The sequence below is a fragment of the Megalops cyprinoides genome, chromosome 21 (genome assembly GCF_013368585.1).
Source record: "Megalops cyprinoides isolate fMegCyp1 chromosome 21, fMegCyp1.pri, whole genome shotgun sequence".
NCBI lineage: Eukaryota > Metazoa > Chordata > Actinopteri > Elopiformes > Megalopidae > Megalops > Megalops cyprinoides.
In genome coordinates this window covers 26,763,134-26,778,317 of record NC_050603.1, presented here as the reverse complement: position 1 = coordinate 26,778,317, position 15,184 = coordinate 26,763,134, and the positions used below count along the sequence as shown (strand labels likewise).

The following is a 15,184-nucleotide window of genomic DNA, read 5'->3' as shown; positions in this document are numbered from 1 at the left end:
CTGACTTCCTTTATGTCGCTTTCACACTTGGTCCGTTTTGCTGGTCCAAACTCAAATGTGATTATTACCCCTCCCCCTGCCCCCGCTGGTCTCAGTTCACATTACATTTTTTGGTTGCGAACCCTGGTCCGTTTATGTCATCAACATGTAAGGAATGTACAGCTTTTATTTGCAAATGTCGCTAGGCAACGACGCAAAAGGGGGGCAAAATGGAAAGCCACACTAGTTTTCTTATTCATCTTTTTGTTAATATGGTGTCAGCACCAAAATAACCGTGTTCAGCATTTTCACTATGCCAAAAAAGCGTCCCACTGTCTGAGACTGATACGAGCTGCTTGGATAAGGAGGTTTTTGTGGAGACAGGCGGCAATGCGAAATGAATTTGCAGCTTTGCTTGCAGAGCATACACGCATACCCTCAAGATGAGCGAACAGTGTGGCTACCTGCAATTATTTCCCGAATAGTTCTTCGATGTGACAAGCAAATAACAAATTACACGTCATCAATAGTGCTTACTTCCTGGTTTTAGATCAGATAGCTTTCACACCAAATGCAAACCACACTGGAGTTCAAGTGAACCGTACCCCAGACCGCTGTTTTCTGGAGGACTCGGGTACGGTCCCTGGTGCACATTCGAGTTCGGAAAACAGCGTTCACATGAACTAAACGAACCAAACTAACGGCTCAAGTGGACTCGAGTCAGCACCAAAAGCTCTAGTGTGAAAGCACCCTGAATATAACAAGCTGGCTACCTCCAAAATTCGATTGGTTAGTTCTGTAGATCTATACCTAAAAACAACTCTGTGGATCCTCAAATTAGCTTGATTACTAGCAAGCGAAATAAAACTAATCATACTTTAAGTAGTAGCCCTAACTAGTTAACATTAGCTAACATTACTGTGATTAGGCTACTGTAGTTTGACACAAAATATTGGTCTGTCCCTTAGCATAATGACTGAAACGTCAGCTCCCTCCTTCTATACGTGCAGCACGATTAAATGAAAATCGCTGCATTGCATAATCGATAAATCTATAAGGCACGTGAGATGACCGTGTGTCACTCCAAATAAGCCACAAATTAAGTACAATCATGAACTCCATTGCGCTGTGTGGGAGCGCTTTTCTTCAACACAAAAAGTTGCATCGTGATGACGTAAGCACATTTGGGCTCGGAATGTTAAGCGCAATGTGAGCGCCGGCCAGCGGGGGAGTGGGGAGGGGGGACAATCATGCTCGGGCACGGTACAAGGCAACTGGGCCTAGTGTGAGTATGCCCTTATTTGCCAAGGGAATTCCCACAGTTATGTGTTACGCTTGTGTATATTCACCCAGACCTGTCATTATGGGCGGGCATTTAGGGGCATGGCCCGCCCACCCACCGAGCTTGTTAGTGCCCCGCCATTGGCCCGCAGATATAGTCTGAAAATTTGTCATTTAAATTCCTTATACATCATTTAATTTTTCTGTTAAAATCCAGTAAAGATACCAACTTCATATTTCTTATAAATAAAGATAATAAAATAGAAAATGGAAGTTGATGTAGTTACCTAGCACAACTAGCTAGGCTAATTGCGTGACGTGCGCGGCGTGCGCTAGTTGGGATGCCAGTCAAGCTGTGACAACAGTGATTTACAAGCTTTAGAAGTTAGAAGAAGTAAAAATGGATATACGCAAGTGGCTCAACTTTAAATCTACAAGCACCTCCAACCCACTGGAGCAAGATTCCGCCACTAATCCCAGAGAAAAAGAAGACGGAGAAGATGCCGAAATGCAGCCTGTGCCTGCAGCCAGCAGTGGCCCCGGATCAGCTAGCTCTGCTAGCCATGCTGCTGCAGGAGGGAAAGTAATGGCACCACACCTGCCTGTGGGATCAGTGGATGACCTTGGTACGGATAAACCCAAACAAGTTGCGCTCAATCAATTTCCAGTAAGAATGTTTGGTTCCAAAAAACGTTTATTCTCTGCAAGCTGGTACAAGAACTGGGACTGGCTGGAGTATTCTGTTAAAAATGACGCTGCATTTTGCTATCCGTGCAGGAAATTCAAATCATCAGATGCAAATTTCTCAGTTAAGGGCTTCACCTATTGGAAACATGCCACTGAAACGGGCAAGGGTTTGAGTAAGCAGGCCGCATCAAAGGAGCATTTAACCTGTGAATTAATGTGGAGGGAATCGGTAAAACGTATGGAGACAGGGACCGAAATTTCCACTATGCTAAATGCAGAACAGCTGGCACCATGAAAAAAGACAAGGAGCTGGCAAAGATTATAAAAACAATTCCACGGAAAGCACACTACACCAGCCCAGAAATCCAAAATGAGATGATCGAACTGATGAGCAGTATTGTGACCGAAGAAATAGTGAGACAGGTCGGGGCTAGCTGGTACACAATAAAAGTGGATGGAACACGGGATCCTATAGGCCATATATATATATATATATATATATATATATATATATATATATATGTAGTTCTGCGTTACGTTGATGAAAACTACAGGATACATGAGTGTCTTTTGGTTATGGCTACATCAGAGAAAGGGGATGCAGGGACATTAACTGGTGTGATCATCAATGAGCTCACGAAAGCTGGACTCAGCCTCGACAAAATCCTGAGTGAGGTTTATGATGGTGCGTCGCTAATGTCAGGGAGACTGTTACGGCCCGGTCTAGGGTCAGACCGTAACAGGGAAAAAGAGGGGAGACCACGGTCGCAAACACTGGGGAAAGTGTAACAGAATTTATTACACTTAACATTTAAAGACAAATAAAACATATAACATAAATCAAGTGGGTAACCGGGAACACAAACTCAGGAGTCGACAAGCCAAAATAACAAACAAAACACAATCTAACTAACGAGAGAGGGAAACTAACTGACCTAACAAAATAAATCTCAAAACAAAAGATACAGTAAAACTTCCCTATCTCCCTTCCTAACAAAACCAACGTGAAAAAGAGATGGAAAAGAAAATGGCATCGACTCCCTACTTCCCACACCCAACCACAGTGTTACGAAGACCAAAAACAATACTCACAGAAACATAAGGACGAGAACCTAAACATACGCACAACGATGTACAATCAATAATGACACAATGCAGAAACAAGTGGTCTCTTCCCTTGCGCAGACTGAGCCTCTTTGAAGGGAGCAGGCCGGCCAGGAAATGAGGGAAGGCTCCAATCACGGGCGAGGGGAGGAGACACCCAGCGAAGGACACACCTCCCGGAAGGGATGAGACGGACCTGGGGAAAACGTAAAACGACGCACGCACGCAGCCGGAGCAAAACACATATATCGGGGAAAACGAACAAACACAAACAGTAACGACCATGGTCGTAACACCCCACCCCTTAAGACAAAAACCATTGGTAATCCTGTCTGTACGGTAACCTAGGACACAGAGCGTGAGAGCGCATCGGCCACCACATTATCGGCACCTTTTTTGTGCCGAATTGTCAGGTTGTATCCCTGAACAATCAAGGACCAACGCATTAGGCGCTGATTCGAGTCACACATCCGATGAAGGAAAGTTAGGGGCTGGTGATCAGTAAAAACGATGACTGGTTCGGAAGAGGACCCGATGTACACCTCAAAGTGCTGTAGTGCCAGCAACAGCGCGAGAGTTTCCTTTTCAATTATGCTATAGTTGAGTTGGTGCTTGTTGGTGCAAAGACGTCCGCTACTAGGAGCAAATCCTCTTTTCGGCACAGCTCGAATTGTTCCAGGGAAGGGCAAAGAACAAACTGCTCAAAGTTAAATCTTGAGGCCATCACCACAAGCCAACTGTAAGCCACAGTCCAACAAATACGAGCACCTACACCCCCCCACCGCAAGAACAAGCGCGGGAAAAGAAAAAAAATCCCGGACGAGCCCCCAAATCTGTTACGGCCCGGTCTAGGGTCAGACCGTAACAGGGAAAAAGAGGGGAGACCACGGTCGCGAACACTGGGGAAAGTGTAACAGAATTTATTACACTTAACATTTAAAGACAAATAAAACATATAACATAAATCAAGTGGGTAACCGGGAACACAAACTCAGGAGTCGACAAGCCAAAATAACAAACAAAACACAATCTAACTAACGAGAGAGGGAAACTAACTGACCTAACAAAATAAATCTCAAAACAAAAGATACAGTAAAACTTCCCTATCTCCCTTCCTAACGAAACCAACGTGAAAAAGAGATGGAAAAGAAAATGGCATCGACTCCCTACTTCCCACACCCAACCACAGTGTTACGAAGACCAAAAACAATACTCACAGAAACATAAGGACGAGAACCTAAACATACGCACAACGATGTACAATCAATAATGACACAATGCAGAAACAAGTGGTCTCTTCCCTTGCGCGGACTGAGCCTCTTTGAAGGGAGCGGGCCGGCCAGGAAATGAGGGAAGGCTCCAATCACGGGCGAGGGGAGGAGACACCCAGCGAAGGACACACCTCCCGGAAGGGATGAGACGGACCTGGGGAAAACGTAAAACGACGCACGCACGCAGCCGGAGCAAAACACATATATCGGGGAAAACGAACAAACACAAACAGTAACGACCATGGTCGTAACAGAGACATGGTGGTGTGCAGAGACTGCTTCAAAACAAACTAGATCGTGACATACCTTACATTCATTGCTTTAATCACCAACTTCATTTGTAGGGCTGGGTATTGGCACAGATGCCCCGATTCAATTCCGATTCACAAGCTAATGATTCGATTGAATCCGATTCGATTAGATTCCGATTCGATATCGATTCAATAAGAACGAGATATGAAATACTATATAGCAGCTTTCCATACTTGGAGAGATGTTTAAAAAGCTCTAAAGGGAACACAAATTTACAAATGCAGAGTCACTGGAAATTGTGAAAATCACTAAAGAAAAGGCCAAAGGCTTGTACAGTCATGCGTAGCTTAATGTACATTCGGACAACATCCATTCGCTTATACATCCGTAGTCCCATAAGGTTATAATAAAGTTTAAAAATCGCAGAACAGGATGTAGTGAAGGCAGTGCTTCCCGCATGCAACACGTGTATCTCATGTCTCATGGAAATAAAGTGATTGCGCTGCCAGGTGTATAATGGTACAGTACATAGTACACTGTATAATACATATGTCTTGATAGTCATAATAAACGCCTATGCTAATGTCTTATGTAGCCTATGTACTGTACTTTCTATCATTGTTTTAATGTGAACTTTGCATACTTATAATTAAAAAATTATTTATTACTTATTTATTATTTATTATTATTTAAATTAATTATAAAATTAAAAAGTTTGCCATATTACAGTGTATGCTTCGACTCATAAGCAGCAGCATCCAATCTCGTGCCTATTCCATATAGGTTTGCTAAGTATATAGTATGGTGTTTGCACAACGTCCAAATCACATAACGTCCTGTTTAACAGAATGGATCGTGGACGTTAAGCGACACATGACTGTATACCAAAGTCTTTTTATTTGAGGAACACATAGGTATAGTTCCTTAAAAACAAAAACTACGTTTCTCTTGAATTGTGCTACACTGCAATTCATTGCATTATTTTTTATGCAATTACATTGCATTCGTTAACAAGTGTTGCGGTTCAGTTTAGCTAGCTAGCTAGTTAGGTAGCTAGGTAGTGGTTGGGCACTGTATTAAAGTTAAAGCTAAAAAGCTGTGACTGCAGTGCACATATATATGAATATGTATACCAGGCATCTCCATGATTTCGGACATTCTTCTCCATGCATGTTTTTTATTTAGGCTATATCTCTGTACGTATCAAGAGACAAATTGTAGAGTATGGGGAAACCCGACACTGCCACAATAAGCTTCTCCTCCATGTTTGACTGGAACCAAAATGTTGGATCATTTGTTTCAGCAACGTGTGTCATGCTGCCTTCGCCATGTCGCATCGCTCAGTATTTGCATAAAACAGACCTCGAGTCTAGTCTATTTAAGCCCCACCTAGTTGGCTTTGCAACAGCCACGTGTCTCTTGTCACTGTAAATCGCCAACTCTCACTGAAAATGAATAGTAGCCGGTCGCTTTGTCTCTCTCCTGTGTCGTCTGTGTGACTGTAAGGTTAGCCATGGTGAACACTGAGAGGTCGTATCATTGTAGAAAAAATGATGTAACAGGTTTTCCTCTATGCGTTCGCAGGTCATTAAACATTCAAAGTTAAACGAGAGAGCGACATCTAATTGGGGGGGCACTAGTAATTGCCTTTAATCCAACAGTTACGCTATGTCAGAACCTGTCTATGTAATTCCTTGGCTATATTTAACCATTTCGGAAATGAACCTAGAAAACCAAACCAAACATTAGCCTAAAAGATCGATCCATAAATTTTACAGATCGATATCAAATCGGACGAATTTCAAAAAACAATTAATCGAAAAAAACGATATTTTTGCACACCCCTACTCATTTGGTGGTGGTTTCTGCCATGTCCAGTGAAGCAGCTGTCGAGGAATTTTTCATGTATGCAATATGCTGTATAAGTTCATCAGGAAACCTACTGTTGCTATTCAATACAAGGGCGATACACTGAAACGCCTCTTAGACCAGAGATGGACTGGCCACTTGGCAACTGTCAATGTTGTGATGAAGAGCTTCACCGACATATCAACACTGTTGACAAAGTTGGTGGAGAATATACAGGGCCACGGAGCTGAGGTGCGGGTTGAGGCTACTGGCCTACTTCATGTCATATCGCAGTGTAGGTTTCTTTTCATTGCGCACTTTGTTCAGAAAGTTTTGTCACTTTTCGATCCGCCAAACAGGATGCTACAAGGCCAAGATGTGGACTTGTTCACAGCAGTTACACTTGTGAATAGTGCATTGGAATGTGTAAAGGCACTGCGCACAGAGAATGAGTTTACTACGCTGTGGGATCTCTGCACTCCCGCTCCAGCCACCGCTGATGAGGCTGAGCCTGTGTCAGACTCAGGTTCTAGCTGTCCAAGCAAGAGGAGACGCATTGTCAACAAGATCCTGTGTGAATATCTAGTTGTAGAAACAGTTGGACAGTCACAGAGCGACACAGATGAAAAGACTGAGTACATGAGATTATTTTACAGCGTTATTGATGCTGTGCAAGGAGAGATGGAGACGCGTCTTGGAGAGCGCAACAGCGAACTCATATGTGCACTTGCTGCTTTGAACCCAGAGGCCAAAGATTTCATGTACCCATTGATGATTAGTCCACTCCTGAGATTAGCTGGCACTGAAATCATTGAATCGGAATATGCTGTAGCTCATACGTTCCTGACAAAGAAGATGACGGAGACCCCCATTCCCCTGAAAGATGACAAATGGACAATAACTAATATTCTTAGTACATTCCACTCTGGACTCCAGGCCATGCCTACTGTCATTCAAGCATATATCCTAGGTTTAACATGAAGCATGTTTTCTCTGAGCATCAGCGTAGCATGTTACACACACGCAAGTCCCAGCTTATCCAACTGGCCTTTGTAATGGATCTTACTCACAAGTTCAAAGATGAATGGAAGGACATCTTAATGAGACAGTTCAACACCCAGAAACACCGCCTTCAGTCATACTAACGGAGGGAGAACGAGAGAGAGCTCCATTCACAGTAAGTTCACATTGTGTGTGTGTGTGTGGACGTGCAGATGTGTGTCAGAAGCAACCAGTGTTTTTAGAGTGGTCTGCTGCTGCTGTCTCATGTTGACTCTGTTTTAAATTATGACCGTGTGATATTATAAGGCGTCAGCATCCGCCGTGGTGCGTTTAGATAACAAAATACTTACAGAACCTTGCAGGTGCGACTGATTGGTGCCAGTGACTGTGAATAGCTGCAGATATTTCATGTTACTGTAACTTTGGAAATAAGATTTAACCCAAACATCGGGACATTAAAAATCTATCCAGTTTGGTTAGGATGTTTGCAGCCTCAGTAGTTATGGGTCAGTGCTGCATAAATACAACGATCAGTAGCGTCTAATAAATAACAGTATAATAATTGTGCCCCCAATGTAGTTCATATGCCCGCCCTAAGAATGAGCCCTGGCGAAGGGTCTGTATTCAACTGAAGGCTAATGTTGACATAGCAACTCAGGCTATGGTTAAAACAGTGCAACGGCTTCAAGGGATTATACCAGATGCACCAAACTTTGTTATGGGCGATTTTTGTGGCGTAAAAACAACGCCAGATATATTGAGAAGCAAAATCCAAAATCTGAGAACCAAAACCCAAAATCTGAGAAAAAAAACCCAGAATGAGAGAAGCAAAACCCAGAATCCGTAACCAAGAAATCAAACTCTGTAAACGAGAGCCCTGTGATGTTATGTTTTTTCTAGATCCGTTAACCACTTTCGCTTTTAGAATGGTCTTTCTCAGTTATGTTTTTCTCTCTCGCTTTCAGTTCTACAGAGATTCTCGCTTGAGTTTTGGCATCAATTTGACAGCAGGGGGAGGCGGGACACATTGCCGGATGCTGGGAGCGGGATCTAGTAGCTCATTGGCTACTGAATGACACAGCACTTTACATCCTTTACAGAAAACTGCCGGGAACCTCCAGGAATTGACGTGGGGTTTGAATTTCTGGCAGTTTTACAAGCCTGCAAAGCTTGGCAGTTAAACCCCCATCCCCTAGGCCTAGGGGCGGCTTTCACATGTAAATGAAAATGCTGTGAGCTATACCATGCAAATCAGGGTAGTGGGGGGGGGGGGGGGGGGGGGGGATCCAGAGGTGACACCTTTTTATAAAAGGTACAAACTCCATTTTAAGAAATTCTCTGGTATAAATAGATGAACAAATGAACGTTTCAAATGAACAAAATGATCAGATTATCCCGGATATAATTCACAGAATAATTGACACCAGTCACGTAATTAGAACAAATAATTTTGCTTGCGAAACACCACAGATTAAAATTTGTGTGCTATTGCGAAAGCTACAACATGAGATTGTTTAATTAACAAGGATGGCAAGTAATCCCAAAGCTTTCTCTTAAATGTTTCACATTATAGCTTTCTTGTGTTACAAAATTCAAATTACAAAACAGAGCTAAATTTAGTTAGATCGATTTATATTACTGAGAATAAACTTTTATGTTAGGTTGAGTGCAGTGAACAATAATGTTTAGAACACAGACCTCACAAAAGCTGTGATGTGTCATTTAAATTTAACGTAATTTAAATCGATAAATGCCATCCTTGTTAAACAATCTCACGTTGTAGCTTTCGCAAGCACACAAACTACAGACAATCTGCGGTGTTTAATAATAATCATTTATTCTAATTACGCGATTGGTGTCGATTATTCTGTGAATAATATTCTATTTTATTGTTAATCAAGGAGGATAAAGGTTGAAAGTAATGATAGATTTAAAGGTAGTGTTTTGGCTTCCCCTGTTTCCAGCTCACCAACCGCCACTGATTTTTGGAGAAACTCTGAAAAGCTGAAATTCTAAATAATTTACTTGGTGTTGCCTATTCATAGATCGGAGCCTGTATGTCCCAGAGGAAGTTGTGGCTATTCAGAAGGTTAATGTTTTGACAAAGAGCTGACTAGATCTGCCCCCAGAATTTAATTCCAATAAGTAACCAGTATCATTCAATTTTTCACGTTTATAACAAACCAAATTTCAGGAAAATCGGCTCAGACTTACGGAGTTACAGTCCATTTTGTAGAGAAGTCTGCATCTCTCAATACACATTGCATTCGTTTACTAGCGGATCTTGGCCGCTCCAATATGGCTATCATGCAGACACATAGCGGCGACATACAGCAGCGGCCAATGAGGTATCTACGTTTCTATATTTATGGGTGTAGCCATGCAGTGAATCCAACTCAAACCCACCAATAGAAACTCTTTTCTCATCCATCAGCGTAGATCCCGCCCATTACGTCCAGTTCAACTTGCGTTTTGACTCGTAAAACGTTTTGAAGCAACCAAAGAGGACTGATTCTTAATCGAAACTTTTTGCGATGCAAAAAAGACAAACTTGATTTTTGATTGCAGTGCGAGAAATTTTCTCTCAAAATTGTCTTTTATGCTTGCGTTAAAAAGACAAAAATAACTTCAGCTGACTCAGTTTGCTGCTGATGTGAATCAGCAATTCACCGCAGTGAACACCATATTGCTGCCCATAGAGGAGAGGATGGCTGCTTTGGAATCCCACTGCTGCCCAAGTGTGGAGGAGACTACGAGGGAAAGACGGGCGCACAATCCCAAAATTAAGGTAAGAATATATTTGGTGACTGCTAAGCTAAAAGTAACTAGCAGATCTGAATAGCGTGTAAACAACTGGGCGAGAAAGTCGCTAAAGCTATGAGTGCTTGAGCAGAAGCAGTGTAAGTTTTTTTTTTTTTTTTTTTTTTTTCACAAAAATGACTTTTGCTGTATTTTATAGGAAGTGGTGCGTCATCTTCACAACTTGGAAGCAAATTGCAGGCGCTACGAACCGGAGCAAGGGTGAGATTGAAAAAAAAATAGGCTACATGCACTCTGTATAAAAGTAAATAAATACGTTCTCTGACGCATTTACATTTTTTCTTCACAGACTGAGCTCGCCTCACAACGAGACTGGAAGATAAACGGAAGTACACGGCTACACATCACAGACGTCGGCACACTGGACCACATTCGGACGGAATGCCGACAAATACATACGACTCTGAGGCGGCAAAAAGACATTTCATATTATACCTATATCAAAAAGATATTTTTGATATAGTTTTAATAATTATACACATTACTTAAAATTAAATTATTATTATAATTATTTTTGTAAGGGAGGGGTTTACCCAAACCTTTATTTTAATAGCCCAGGGTGACTAATAGCGACAGACCTACCAACCAATCACGAGTGATTTTTCTTTTTCAAAAATGGTGGTCTTGAGAATATATGATAAAGAAGGGACAGACATATAAACAACTTATCTGCCCTTGCTGGTTCGCCATTACTACGAAAGGCAAGTCTGGCGCGCTGACGCTGATGTAAAGTGCTGTGTCATTCAGTAGCCAATGAGCTACTAGATCCCGCCCCCAAAGTGGTTAACGGATCTAGAAAATATAACATCACAGGGCTCTCGTTTACAGAGTTTGATTTCTTGGTTACGGATTCGGGGTTTTGGTTCTCAGATTTTGGATTTTGCTTCTCAATATATCTGGCGTTGTTTTGATGTCATAGATTTTAATCACTGCAAAGCAAGAAAGTCCTTGTGTAATTTTTACCAGTATGTTGACTTGTCCAACACAGCTCACGAAATGTCTGGACCTTTGTTATGGATCTGTCAAGGGAACTTATAAATCCCTTCGTAGAGCTCCACTCAGTATGTCTGACCACAATGTTGTGTACTTGGTTCTGTCCTACAAACCGGTCCTGAAGAGAAACAAGCTGGAACAACGTTTAGTTCCGGTCCAGTCAGAGGAGTCTATTCAATGTCTCCAGGACTGTTATAGTTACACAGACTGGGACTTTAAAAATGTCTGTGCTGATCTTGATGAACTCACTGAAACTGTGTCAGCATATATCACCTTCTGTGAGGATTTAGTCATCCCTCGGAAATTAATTTTCATTTATTCAAACAATGAACCACGGGTCTCCAAGTCTGTCAAAAACATAATTATCCAGCAAAATATCAGTTTTAATCAAGGGGATGTGACTCGGTACAGGGAACTACAGAAACAAGTAAAAAAAAAGAACTAAAGCGGGCTAAGTGTAACTACAAGGACAAAGTTGAGAGCATGCTCAGTACTGGTAATTCACGCTCTGCATGGGAGGGTGTGAAATCTATGATGGGGATGCAGTCCAAGAAATTTCCAATTATCCTTAATGGCAAACCTGATCTTGACCTTTCTAATGAACTGAACACTTTTTATAATCGTTTTAACGCCTATGATTTTAGTGAGGAGTAGTCAGTTTTTAAAAATGCTGCTCCTGGGTAGAATAGTGTACAAGTTGATAAGGGCATGGTCCTGAAATTATTCCGGGGTGTAAAGGTAAGGAAAAGTCCTGGCCCCGATGGTATTGGAGGTCGCATTCTTAAAAATTGTGCAGAACAGTTAACAGACATTTTCTGTTTTATCTTTGTCACTCTACCTCCATAGGGTTCCTTGTCTTTGGAAGGATTCCATAATTGTACCTGTGCCAAAAAATAATTCTGCAAAGTCACCCAAAGACTACAGGCCTGTAGCGCTTACCTTTCTTGTAATGAAATCACTTGAGAAGATTGTGAAGGATGCGCTTCTGAAAACAGTGCAGGCAAATTTGGACCTGTTCCAATTTGCGTATAGGTCAGGCAGGGTGTGGTAGATGCGACGGGCACCCTTAGAAGGTGCAAACACGTTTGTGCAACTGATCTTTATTGATTTCTCCTCAGCTTTTAATTGCATCCAGCCTCATATTTTAGCAGAAAGGTTAGTGAGCAGCCACAACATTGATCCTGGTTTGATATGTTGGTTGATGGATTTCTTAACTGAAAGGTCGCAACGTGTGAAGGTTAATGGTGTTTTATCAGACATTCTTTTCTCCTCCACCGGATCGCCCCAGGGGTGCGTCCTCTCACCTCTTTTATTTGTGCTGTAAATAAATGAGTGCCAAAGCCAATATGTGAAGCGCCATATCATTAGGTTCGCTGATGATTCAGTGATCATGTCTCTTCTCAGCAGTAACGACCCTGATCATGGCCCTGTAGTGGCAGACTTCACAGACTGGTGCAAGTCATCCTTCTTAGACATTAATGTGTCTAAAACTAAGGAGATGACAATAGATTTTAGAAAAAAATCCTACGGTCACCTCTCTGGTAGTGATCAATGACCAGGCTGTTGAGTTTGTGCAGCATTACAAATATCTTGGTACTGTAATTGATGACAAACTGACCTTTGAGCTTCAGGTGGATGCTGTGTGTAAGAAAGCCCATCAGCGTATGTATTTTTTTCACAAGCTTCAGAGTTTTAATGTTGACAGTACTTTAATGAAAATGTTTTATTCCTGTTCTGTTGAATCTGTTTTTACATTCTCCTTTGTCAGCTGGTACAGGTCACTTAATCTAAAAAATAGGAACAGATTGCAGGGTATCGTCAAAGTGTGCAGTAAAATTGCAGGTACGACCCTGAATGAGTTAACTGATCTGTACAAGGTCAGGACTCTGAAGAAGGCCCAGTCAATTCTGGCTGACCCTAGCCACCCCTTGTTCAAGGAGTTCTGCTTGCTTCCGTCTGGCCGCAGATACAAACTGCATTCCTTTGTCCCAGCCGCCATTGGCCTTATAAATAAATTAATGTGATTTTTTCATGTTGTAGTCACCGTCCTTACCCAGTGGGACTTTTTATGGGATTTTTAATGGTTTCTTTTTTTTATTATTGTGTGTTTATTGTTTATTTATTTATTGTTGTTTGTCTGATGTTGTCTGATACTGCTGGCTGCACAACAAATTGCCCCTCGGGGATAATAAAGAATCTTGAATCTTGAATCTTGAGGTTCATCTTATCTCTTACATATACCCATGTCTGGAGTTTCCCATTATTTCCAGGCCCTCGCCTGGATGATTTTTAAAAAAGGGTTAAATAACTTCAAGGGCTGGTCTGGCAATGCTGCACTTCTCCAAGGTCACATACTCTGATACTGACCATCCTGTAATAACTCCCAAATGCTTGTTACCTGGAATCACCTTGCTTAAACTCATAGAATCATATTAAAACCACACACACAAAATCACAGCATATTAATAATAGTGCTTAATGTTTTTCAGTAGTTGTGCTTACATTAGTAGTGCTCAAAAACATACTCCAGTTGTGCTTGTGTTTCAAAACATAATTCAGTAGTGCTTTCTGTTAATAGTAGTGCTCAAAACCATACATAGTGCTCAAAACCATACATTTCTCCACCACACTGCACATTCAAAATAAATATTGCAGCTCCTTCAGCAGTGATGGCGATGGAAACAAGAAGTAGCCAGCGATTGCCTAGTTGCCACTTTGGGACTGAACAGACGGCGTAATTTTTATGTTTGTACACCTACACAAGGATACCTGACAAGCGAATAAAGTTTCCTTCAACTTTGTCTCTCTGCGCATTCAAAATAAATATCGCGGCTGCGTCAGCAGAGACTGCGATGGGAAATAAAATGGGTAAATAAAAAAGGTGGCGATCGCCAAGCTCGTGCTTTGGGACTCAAACAAAAGGCCTAATGGTTTCGATCGACATCTAGCTAAGTTTGTCACCCTGGGAGCATGCTAGTGTAGCAGGATTGCTAATACAATGAGTAGGCACACATCCATTTGAGTATGAGCTGACATTGGTGAAAGAAACAGCAGGTGTTAAATAGGCAAACAAATCAAGAGAAAACAGAAAACAGCTGGTGCTAGAAAAGTAATCAGGAAAGGGGTGGCGAATCAGCAGATAGGCAGGGAAAAACAGAAGCACATGGCCAGAAAAACAAAACCCATGTGCATCCACCCGTGTGAACAAAAAGTTAATTATGCAGCAGCTTGCACTGTACCACACAGCAGCACTGTCAGAGTAGCTTTCTTATTATTTTAGAGTAGAATAGCTTAGAGTAGCTTTCTTATTTTTATTCTTTAATATATATTTTTTAACTTCATTACAATTGCATCACAATCAATAATGGATCTTTTATGTATAGGCTACTCGTGTGCTTTATATGTATGTACCCAGTTGTCACAGAAATCTCTACAACACAAAAAGGGATAGATCATCGTTGTTCATATAGTCAATCTTTTCTGTGCTTAGAATGTGTGTTTAGTCATTTCATTGTGTATTTTTAGGAAGTATGTCAATGAGGAACATGATGATTGGGACGTGCATCTGCAGGCCGTTGTACATGCGGTCAACACTGAAAAGCAGGTTTTTTTTTTTTTTTTTTTTTTAAATGGAAACCATTAATTGATAACATTTTAGTGGGATAGCTTTTTGTTGGTGGCGTGTAACATTTCATTTTCAGAAACTGAAATTTTCTAACATTACCTTAACTGTTGTGTAGTGAAAAATGTTTATGTATTTTAAAAGTCAAATCTCAATGCATTTCAAAAACTTTCCTAATAATTAGACATCTACAAAGTACAGTCCATACTATCTTCTCTTCCACCGACATCCCCGTCTCCCAGAGGTGATGAATGCGTGTCCCATGGGAGAAACGTTCGAAGTACAGGACCCTGAGGATGAGCTGAATAGGAGACTGACTCACATT

The 15,184-nt window shown here is 41.5% G+C and overlaps 1 long non-coding RNA gene across 1 annotated transcript; it reads left to right on the top strand.

Annotated features, from left to right (window-relative positions):
- Window positions 1-10,043: 10,043 nt before the first annotated feature.
- On the top strand, window positions 10,044-10,711 carry LOC118796288. Its single transcript, XR_005005885.1, has 3 exons — window positions 10,044-10,212; window positions 10,384-10,445; window positions 10,534-10,711. It is a non-coding gene; the product is annotated as an uncharacterized LOC118796288 (long non-coding RNA).
- Window positions 10,712-15,184: the final 4,473 nt, after the last annotated feature.